A 9,804-nucleotide genomic window follows, 5' to 3' on the forward strand; every position below is an offset into this window, starting at 1 on the left:
ATGTCTTTTAAATCTCTTACAAATCACAGGTTTCTCTTCCCTCTTTTTTTCTCCCTTGCCATATATTTGTGGAGCTAAATGAGATGTTTATTTGGTAGAATTTCCTATAGTCTGGATTTGCTTATTGCATTCTGTGGTGTCATTAGCATGTTCCTCTGTCCCCTGTAGTTCCTACACACTGGAAATTTGATCTAGAAGCTTGATGAGATGCAGATTTGATTTTTTGTTTGTTTGGGGTTTTTTTTTTTTGTGGTACACGGGCCTCTCACTGTTGTGGCCTCTCCCGTTGCGGAGCACAGGCTCCAGATGCTCAGGCTCAGCGGCCGTGGCTCACGGGCCCAGCCGCTCGGCGGCATGTGGGATCTTCCCGGACCGGGGCATGAACCCGTGTCCCCTGCATCGGCAGGCGGACTCTCAACCACTGCACCACCAGGGAAGCCCAGATTTGATTTTTGGCAAGAATACAGGCATACCCGCGGAGCAACTAAGCCAGTGTGCCACAACTACTGAGCCTGCGCTCTAGAGCCTGTGAGCCACAACTACTGAAGCCCACACACCTAGAGCCCATGCTCTGCAACAAGAGAAACCACCGCAATGAGAAGTCCGCGCACCGCAACAAAGAGTAGCCTCCACTCGCTGCAACTAGAGAAAGCCCCCATGCAGCAACGAAGACTCAACACAGCCAAAAATAAATAAATAAATTCAAAAAGAAAAGGTTTAAGATTTTCTCTCTTAACTGTCTTATAGATTTGTTTTCCCTTCGGTATATTTTTATAGTTATTATTAAGGTAATATGTATGCTTTATTGCTATGGTATATATATTTTTTTCTAAATTACATTTTCTGGTTTTTCTAGTATTCAAAATTATACAATTAATCATGCTTTAAAACTTTTATCCTGAAATAATTATAGACTCCAGAACTTATAAAAGTAGTGCAGAAAGGTCCCATGTACCCATCACTTAGTGTCCCTCAGTGGTAACATCTTAGATTACTATAGTACATACATGATCAAAACCAGGAAATTGACATTGATTAAATACAATTAATTATCCTACAGACTTTTTTCCAATTTTACCAGTTTTTGCACAAATTCCTTTTTTGGTATGTCTTTGTGTATAGCTTTATGTATTTTTATCATGTTTAGATTCATATAACCACCATCCTAATCAAGATACAGAACTGTTAATGTCACCACAAAGGAAGTCCCTGGAGATACCATTTTAAAGTCACACCTCCCTCCTTGCCTAACCGCTGATCTGTTCTCCATTTCTTTAACTTGTCTTTTCAAGAATGATGCATAAATTGAAATATACATTATGCAACTTTTTGAGATTGTTTTTTTTTTCTCACTCACCATAATGCCCTGAGATCCATCCAAGTTGTTACATGTATCAGTAGTTTGTTCTTTTTAAATTTTATTTTATTTTTTAGCTGAACAATATTCCATTGTAGGGACATACTACAGTTTATTTAACCATTTACTTGTTGAAGGACATCTGGGCTGTTTCCAAATTTGGGCTATTACAGTTAAAGCTGCTATGAGCAATGAAAAAAAAAAAAAAGAACTGAGGAAAACAAAGCAAGTCAGAGGAAAACAAAACAACACATGTGAGAGAGAACTAAGAAATGCACCCTGCTTTTAAGTACTATGTTTTATTCCATTTAGGATGGAATCAACTGACCTATGAGTCAAGCTGACTCCACTGATCAAGAAGTAAACACATGTACTATCACAATTGGTAAATAATATCAATGAAATAATGTACTCATTATAATGTATGATTTTCAATACTAGGAGTTTTATTTAAAATTTGATAACTGAATTTTAAATTGATATAAAATTTATGATTGTGTGAACTGAATGTTCAACAAAGAGCCTGCAGAAACGTTGCTTTAGATTGTACCACTGTGATGAAAAATAAAATCCATGAAGACTAGCCTAAGGATAAGGATACTGAGTGAAGGAAAGGGAGAAGAAGAAAGAGGTAGAAGGGGAAGAATACAAGTTTCTCCTTGAGGTCTAGAGTAGAACTACTTAACCTGGTTTTCCTTGAGGCTCACAGGGTAGAAGACCTCTGAAGCAGGAAGTAAATTCCATGAAGGTAGGAACTACACAGTTATAATCACCAATGGCTTTCCCAGTGCTTTAAGCACAAGTAAAAATTACTGAAGGAACAATGAGTGTTGTAAGTGTTTGACTGCTCAGGAATGAGACCCCGTGGCCTTATGAGAAATGAGGAAAGAAAAGTCATGAGCTACCCTACAGAGACTGAGATGTAGAGGTTAAAAATGTGCGCTATCCAATAAAGCCAAGTATATTTGCATGGGAAAATAGTGTATTAATTCACCTTCTAGAGCCAAGGCAACATTTTACAGAGAACTCCAATGCCTTTCAGGTCTTTGGGCACTGTAACTACATCAATCAGTACACATGTACCTTTGAGAATAACTTGTCCAATATGGTAGCCCCTAGCCACAGATGGCTACTTAAATTTAAATTGATAAAACTAAATAAAATTTAAAATCTAGTTTCTTAGTCATTCAAGCCACAGTTCAGGTGCTGAGTAGCCAAATGTGGCTAGTGGCTACCAAATTGGACAGCTCAGCTCTAGAATATTTCTATCATTACAGAAAGTTCTATTGGACAATGCTTTTATGAGGAATAAACAGAAAATAACTGTTATATTGAAAGAGTAGATCTTGATAAAGTGCAAAATAAACAAACAAGTCAACTATCACCATCAATACTAACACCAATATTAACAACAGTCTTTATCCTTTACCTACACTACTAGGTAAAATTGTCTTTCTGGGGTTTGCTGTTCCCCAGTTCTTGGATGAAACCTAGAGCAGGTCCCACGACTTCTCTGGTTACTCTCAAATGTGATTTTACTCACGAAACTTATTTCAGTAATTATTTTGTCTAATTTCATTTAATAATCAAAACTCGAATTTTTATTATCAAGAGTTCCCTTAATGTAGTCAGCATTTCCTCTGGCTGGCCAAGTACATCTCTGGTTTACAGCCCCTGTCAGATTGGTTTCTTTGAAGATGATTCTAGGCTGATCCCTGGGAAAAAATTATTGCTGTATTTCCAGGACACATAACAATGCCTGGCGTGGGTACTAAATGCATACTTGTGGTTAAATAAAGAGGGCCACAAACTTTGTAAGTAAATAAAATTTAATTTTATACTCAAGTACTCATCAAGAGTGAAAAAATATGGGGTAGGCGTATATGGAGAGATGAGATCAAAGAGCAAAATTATAGTATGAATTTTTTCATTATAAATTTTTCTTAAAGTATAATTTATATCAATGAAATGGACAGATTTAAGGATTGATGAGTTTGTCCAAATGTATATACCCATGTAACCGTTATCCTCTCCAAGATGTAGAACATTTTAATCACACCAGAGATGTCTTTCCTTGACCCTTCACAGTCCATTCCTGCTAACCACCCATTGCCACACCCCAGGGAACTGTAGATTTGTTTTCACTATTACAGAACAGTTGAATGAAAATCACGCTATTAAATGAAATCAAACTATACTCATTTGTATCTGGCTTCTTTAACTCAGCATAATTGTTTTTTTGAGGTCCAGCCGTGTTGTATGTAGTATTCCACTGCATGGATATACCTCAGTTTGTTCATTCATTGGTTAACGGATATTTGCATTATTTTCAGCTTTTTAATTATTATGAACAAAGTTGCTTTGAACATTCACTTTTTTTAATAAATAAATTTATTTATTTATTTATTTATATTTTTGGCTGCGTTGGGTCTTTGTTGCTGCGCGGGCTTTCTCTAGTTGCTGCGAGCAGGAGCTACTCTTTGTTGTGGTGCACGGGCTTCTCATTGCGGTAGCTTCTCTTGTTGTGGAGCACGGGCTCTAGGCGCGCAGGCTGTAGTAGTTGTGGCATGTGGGCTCTGCAGCGCAAGTTCAGTAGTTGTGGTGCACGGGCTTAGTTACTCCGCAACCCTTGGGATCTTCCTGGACCAGGGCTCAAACCTGTGTCCCCTGCATTGGCAGGTGGTTTCTTAACCACTGTGCCACCAGGGAAGCCTCTGAACATTCCCTTTTTAAAACTTATCCTTTCATTTATATTGGGTAAGTAGCTAAAAGTGACATAGTTGGATCATAGATAGGTATATATTTAACTTTATGAAAGGCTGCCAGAATGTTTCCAAAGTGGTTTTACCATATAATATTCCCACTAGCATTGTATAAAAGGTTAAATTATTTCATGTGCTCCTCAACAATTGGCGTTATCAGTCTTTAAGTGTTAACCATTCTAGTGAGTATCAATTAGTATTTAATTGAGGTTTTAGTTTGCTTTTCTCTGATGATTGATGGTGTAGAGTACATTGTACTTTTTCGTATACAAATTGGCCACTTGCATATTGTCCTTGTAAACTGCCTGTTCAAATCTTTTGTTTTTTTAAAGTTATATATATACATATATATATACATGTATATATATACGTATATATATATACATATATATACGTATATATATACACACACACATATATATACACACACAATATTTTCTCCCAATTTGTGGTTTGTCTTTAGATTATCTTAACAAAATCTTCCAAAAGTTTTAATTTTGATAAAGTTGATTTCACATTTTTTCTTTTATGGTTAGTGAAAATTATTGCCTGCACCACCATCATGGAAGTGTTTTCCCTTGTTTTCTTCTTGAAACTATATATACTTGATTTTTATATTTGAGTCTGTGGTCCATTTCAAAATAATCACTTGTGTGATCCATTTCAAAATAATCACTTGTGTGATCGTGTAAGGTGTAGGTTGAGTGAGGCTCACTTATTTTCATATAGGTAGCTAGTTGACCCAGCACCATTTGTTGAAAAGACTTTCTTTCCCTCATTGAATTGCTTTGGATTCTTAGTTGAAAAATCAGGTGATTGTAAAAGTATGGGTTTATTTCTGGATTGGTATCATAACACTATCGAGTCTTTCATTCTATGAACATAGCACATCTCTCCATTTATTTAACTCTAATTTTAGCAGTATTTATAGTTTTGCATGCATAGGTCTCACATATATACCACTATATTTGTCTTTAAGTATATTATATTCTTCAAAGCTATTGTAAATATTGTTTTCCTAATTTTATTTTCCACATTTTGTTGTTAGTATTTAGACTTAAAGTTAAGTTTTTGTATATTGGCCTTATATTCTGTGGCCTTGCTGAATTTACATATTAGTTATAATACATTGAGGAGTTATGATTTTTCTATGCACATGATTATATCATCTGGAAATAAAGACTGTTTTATAGCTTCCTTTCCAACATGCATATCTTTATTTTTCTTGCCTTATTTAATTGGCTGAGATCTCCAGTAAAATGTTAAATAGAAGTGTCAAAGTGGGTATCTTTTTTATCAGCTCCAGAAATCTATCTTGAAACTTTAGTTAGCCAAATCATAAGCTGTGCATGCTTAGGGCAAGTCTACAATGCTGGGCAAAGTACAGTCATTCTTCTGGGGGAAGAACGACTATCAAGAAGCTGTGAGCTAAAAAACCATCTCAGCTCACACAGGAGTGGAAAATGTTCAAGGTTTGACAGAAAGAATAGAAAGACCTTATAGAACAGCTTGAGAATCCAATAAAGGCTGAGCCTAATTATTGATAGTTGGTGAATGGCTCTCTCAACTATAATGAAGAGTTGGAACTGTCCCAGTTCAGTCATCCACCAAGCTATCTTTTGATGTTTTATTTTCCTTTCAATATAACATGCAATGATTACCTTAAACAGATGTCATATCTTGGGGGTTAAGAGGTCCTCACTGAGATTCTGTAACATCCCACTCCCTTATATGTACCTATCCTCACTCTCAGTACATTAACTGAGGAAATGCTTAAATGCCTTTCTTAATATGAAGGCTGTAACCCCATGTTATGATTACTGAATAATATACATGTAGCTCAGAGAAATATGAGTAGAAAATTTGGAAACCAGAATCAGAAATAAATATCTAATACATAATAATAATCATTAGATTTGGGAGACGTGTCCCAGAGAAAGTAGTGAAAACATTACCATAATTTAAGGTTAGTTTAGTTCATAGAAGTCCTAGAATACACACCATAGGAAGTAATTCTTTGGCCAGAGCAATAGAGAGGATGACTTAATGCTTTTTCTCAGTTTTGCATTACCACAGTTTAAAAAATAATAAAGTAAGGAAAAAAACACCAAAGGCAAAATTTGAGTTTTTGCCTTGCCAAGAATAGCAGGAAGATACTTATGCTATCACTCAAAGCATAAAAATACAGCAAACTGTAGTTCAAATCCATCATCTGCCCTTGATGCCAACTTTTTACCAGCCATATAGAGCCTGTCTGCCTTCTTTATCTCTTTGAACTATTTGGAAAGTTATTTATTTTTAGAACTTTGGACTGATGCTGGGCCTCATTTATGCGCCTGCCTCTCCCAATGCGTTTGGGAATTGCATTGGCACACATAAAAAGAGTTCTAGGTTGGGTTAGCCTTTTGGGCTCTATCCAGTTAGGGGAAGCTACAGGTATAAAGAATCAAGGACAAAGAAGCACAGAGGTGAACAAGTTGAGGCATCATTGTCTTTTTAGTTCACAATATACATGGTCTTTCTTTGCCATTTTATGTCTCACTGCACAGTAGTGCATTATAAATTTGTGGGGAGGTCAACGTATAGTCTCATAGTCTGGTGACTTTTTTTAGAACTAGTCTTTAACCAAGTGTCTCTTATTTTGACTTGCAAAGTCATCAAACTTGAACGGATCATAAGAAGTCAACAGACTAAAATTAATAGGACACAGAAACTGGTCCAAATAAGTTGTCAAAATAAAGAGAGATCTAAAGCAGGTAATAGGATCAGGGCCACAAAGCCAAAAGATCAAAGATTCAGAAGATGAGAAATGGAAAAAGCTAGTCAAGTGAGTAAAGGGGAATTGGGAAGGTGGCTAGAACAAACACTGGCAACAGAGAGCTATTATCTGGGGCTGGATTTTTACTTTCTCATACTAATATGAAAGTGGACCAAGATTAGAGCAAGCAGTTGTATTCAATTAAATTTAAGTGAGCTGATCTGACCTGGACTGAATTGGTATAAACGAATTGAACTAGATTAAAATAAATTATATTAGATTGTACAATTTCCCTTTATAGAAACAGATAATTTTATACATAGACACATACATACAACTGTAAAATTCAGATAACACAATGCTTTGTTTAAGTTGTTTTTACTCAGGCCTTGGAATGGACGTGAAAAAATTTTAAGTCTATCCTCTTTACCTGTAGGACCACATGTAAACTATATTAATAATGTAACAATTTATCTTCATTAAACACACACAGCATATGTATTATTTATAGTTTTGGCCTTTTCAAAATATTTTTGTTCATTTAGGTATTTTGAGAGGGAAAACCTGTACCCCTGCTTCTCCTTTCCATCTTAACCTGGTATAATGCTACACCGTGCTTCATGGTTAAAAAAAGTGATAATGTCATGAAGCACATCTTCTGATAACTTTTTCAGTGAGAGACTGTGTATGATAAACTGTGTTTCCCCCCTCGGCTCTTAAATAATAGTTAAGCAGACTGAAAAATTCTAGGTTTACTGACTTTCCTTTAACACTTTAAATATATTATGCCATTGTCTTCTGATATCTATTGTCCTGATTAAAACTCTGCGTTTAACCTCATTCTCATTTCTTTATATATAATCCTCAATTTCACTACATGTCTCAGTTTGAATGATAGTCATTATATGTTAGCCCTGGTTTGGGGGGATTTTTTTTGTTTTGTTTTGTTTTGTTTTTTTGTATGCGGACCTCTCACTGTTGTGGCCTCTCCCGTCGCGGAGCACAGGCTCCGGATGCTCAGGCCCAGCGGCCATGGCTCACGGGCCCAGCCGCTCCGCGGCATGTGGGATCTTCCTGGACCGGGGCACGAACCCGTGTCCCCTGCATCGGCAGTTGGACTCTCAACCACTGCGCCACCAGGGAAGCCCTAGCCCTGGTTTTTTAATAGGCAGTGGCTTCATCAATCCATGGACGCTTAATACCAGGAATGACCTTAGAAGTCATTTTTGGAGGAGAGAGATTATTCTTCTCTTCTTCTTCTTTTCCATCCCCTACTTCTGCCTTGGTCCATTCAGAAGAGAAAGTTCACCCACACTTTGACCTAATGTTTCCTTGCACTTGGATGGCTGAGACAAGTTGTCTGTTATTACCCATGAGGTTAGTTATTTATGTAAATTTGGAATATGCTACCCAGATCCAGTCATGCTAGATGGGAGTAGGGAAAAGAAGGCCCAATATAGTCTCAAAGCCCAAGATGCTCTAGAATGACTTAATCAAGGAGCTCCACTCTTGAAATGCTGGCATATTATTTCCCATTTGGTTATTTAGCCTTGCTGAAATATCTCCTTCAACAGAGAACCCTGAGGTAGGAGTAGGGTGAGATTTGGATACCAAAACTTCCCGCTGAAATCTTTAACAGTATTAAATTCATCTCCTTAATTTGATAGAATACATGATAAAACTAAAGCCCAGAGAGGTGAAGTGACTTCACCCAAGTAGAAAGTTAATTAGTGAAGCAGCAGAAAATAGAACTTTAATTTCCAGTTCAGGAATATTTCCAGGATCCAACGGTAAGTTTTTAACTTCTCTATTTTCTCAATCTCCTTCCATAACAGAACAAAATTTACTTTTTTTAAAAAACACAACATGATTCTATTTTAGTACACAACCAAAATACAAAACACCATAGTAAATTGATGGCAATAAAATATAGTATTTCATTTGCATTGCATGGCAAATGGTTAACATCCTTAGTCATAAATGAGTTCTTAGTAACCAGTAACAAAGACATTGGTATACCAAGGGAAATGAAAAAAACAGAAAAAAATGAAATAGCACAAGTGACTAGTAAGGATTAAGCATATATGAAGATGACTGAGCTTAACAGTAACAGAAGAAAAGCAATTTCTTTGTAATATCATATTACCAAAGATTAAATTTTTAACATTTGTACAGTTTTAGGAAACATACCCACATAAACACTGGGGGACAAGATTGATGAGGTCCTGTCTATATAGTAGGGGAAAATCTAGTGTGGACTCTAAACTATAAATTTTTGATATCCTTAGTCCTAGCAGTTCCAATTCATTGGAATTATTTCAAAAAATTAGTTGGATAAATTTACAATTTATATATAAACCATGTTTACTGCATAGAAAATTTGTAGCTAATATATAGAGCCCCCAAAATGACTTGCATATTAATTTGGCGATAATGATTATGATGACTGAATAGGAAAACTGATGCCATTGCTTCTGCCACCATCTTCAGTAAAACCAAAAGACAGTCTTAGTAATGTTTGGAGATTCCTCATTAATGTGTTACAATGGACACTCCCTGTAGGTCAGTAAAACAAGCTGACAAGGCTCAAGTTTAAAGTGACCTAAAGGGTGATATTGGAGAGAATCGTAACCAGGCATGTTGACTGTTTTCATTGTTGCCATTGGACTAAATCTCAGGAGCTTGAACGATGGAGGCATGATTACATAGGGAAGCTCAGGATGGTGCAATTTCAATGCTTCATTTCATTGCTCTCATAAGTATTAAGTGCATATATTTAAAATTTCCACTTATCACAGGAAAATTTAAAATTGATTCTTAAAAATTAATCTTTTTCAAGACTTTAAAGGACATGGAAATTTGTGAAGTATAAGATTTTATTTCTTAAATGCCTTTTTTCCTTCTCTAATTCTGCCACCTCCATCTAT

This window comes from Globicephala melas, chromosome 1, assembly GCF_963455315.2.
Source record: "Globicephala melas chromosome 1, mGloMel1.2, whole genome shotgun sequence".
Lineage (NCBI taxonomy): Eukaryota > Metazoa > Chordata > Mammalia > Artiodactyla > Delphinidae > Globicephala > Globicephala melas.